Here is a 1,640-nt window from a genome sequence, read left to right on the forward strand (position 1 = left end):
CCCCTAACCAGAGCCGGTGATGGAAATGTGGGTGCGAGGGCGCCTGGGGAGAAGGAATGATATGTTTGGGTGATTATTAATCATTCATTCAATCACCCCCCTCCGGGGCCATCTTCCTACCCCTGTTCTCTGATCATTAGCTCTTCCCAGGGAGTCCGGCCTGATTTGTTGTTTGAAATTCTGGAAGAAGCTGACCCCTTACTAATCACCAGCCACCGCTAATGAATGACGAGGAGTAATTATGAACCCCTGCTGACCACACCAGAGCGCAAACAGAGGTGATGGAGAACGAATGGGGTGGGGGTGGGAGAGAAGCAGAGGTGGGACTAGAGTCCAGCTTGGACCCTGATGGATGATGGTGAGGGGGACAGAATGGCTAGTGGGTGGGCATAAGCCTCTGGATACGTGGGAAAAGGAGCCCTTTCCTGGCTTGGGGGAGCCGTGCCCAGAGTGCCGGGCTAGCCCCAAGTCCAATTAGGAAAGAGGTAAAATTTGTCTTAAAGGCTCTCTCCCTCCCTTACCCACTTCCTCCCCCCTCCAGCTCTGTGTCTTTTTAACCCTCTCTATACTGCATTCGACTTCAGGTGACCAAAGGTCTCATGATCATAGCAATTACAAGCGATCACGTTTATCCAGTCCTTTGAGATTTACCACTTTCAGGGATCTTAGTTCTTTTACTTCTCACAAGACTTTAGGAAGGAAAACAGAATAGATATTATTAATTCCATTTTCACTGAAGGATCATGATGGAAGGGATCTTTAGAGGTCCTTATTTTACAGATAAGGAAACTGAGATAGAGACAAATTAAATGCTTTGTCCACTGTCACGCAGGTGATAAGAAGCTGATCTGGGATAGGACCTGGTGATGCAAGTATCATTAATTCCATTTTATCAAGGTGAAGGAGGCAGGTATTACTATTTTCACTTTAGGAAGGGAGAAACCGAGGTTCAGATAAGTGAACTGACAAGCCCAGGGTTTGTCATTAGCAGAGCCAGGGCTAGAATCCAGGTCTTCTGGTTCTAAGTCTAGCGGGGGATTTGTTCTGTGAAGTTTGGATTCAGTCAAAGGGTTGCACTTGAAGACCTAGAGGGCCACATGTGGCCTCAAGGCTACAGGTTCCCCACCCCTTTTACTCCACCCTGGACCCTCCTTGAAGTAAAGCCCTTCCATTGCATCTTTTATTTCACCAACTTCTAGAGTTACTTTTCCCTCTTGTTATACCTGTTTCAAAGCAAAGAGGAGTTTTTGGTTGCCATGATATGCTCTCTCTACCCCTCCCTCCTCAACTACCCATCCTTGCCCCCCTTTTATCCGGCTGCTGTTGATTTAATAGCCTTCCAATGCATCTTAGGCTTTGGTCTTTAGGCTTTCCCTTCCTTCTGCATCACTGGTCCCTCTCCAGGATGTAGAGTCCCAGGCAAGAGAATGGAGCTGTCTGGGAATGCCTGGGAGGAGATCACAGGGCCATCTCGACAACTTTATATGAGACACCTTAAGTCAACCTTTCTGAGCCTCGGTGTCCTCATCTATAAAATAAGGTTGGACTCGATGACTTCTAAAGGATCTTTTGATTCTAACATTCTATAAGTCTATGATCTACTCCCACGAATGACCTACTCTGACGAATTGCTGTGCCTG

This window comes from Trichosurus vulpecula, chromosome 4 (assembly GCF_011100635.1).
Source record: "Trichosurus vulpecula isolate mTriVul1 chromosome 4, mTriVul1.pri, whole genome shotgun sequence".
Lineage (NCBI taxonomy): Eukaryota > Metazoa > Chordata > Mammalia > Diprotodontia > Phalangeridae > Trichosurus > Trichosurus vulpecula.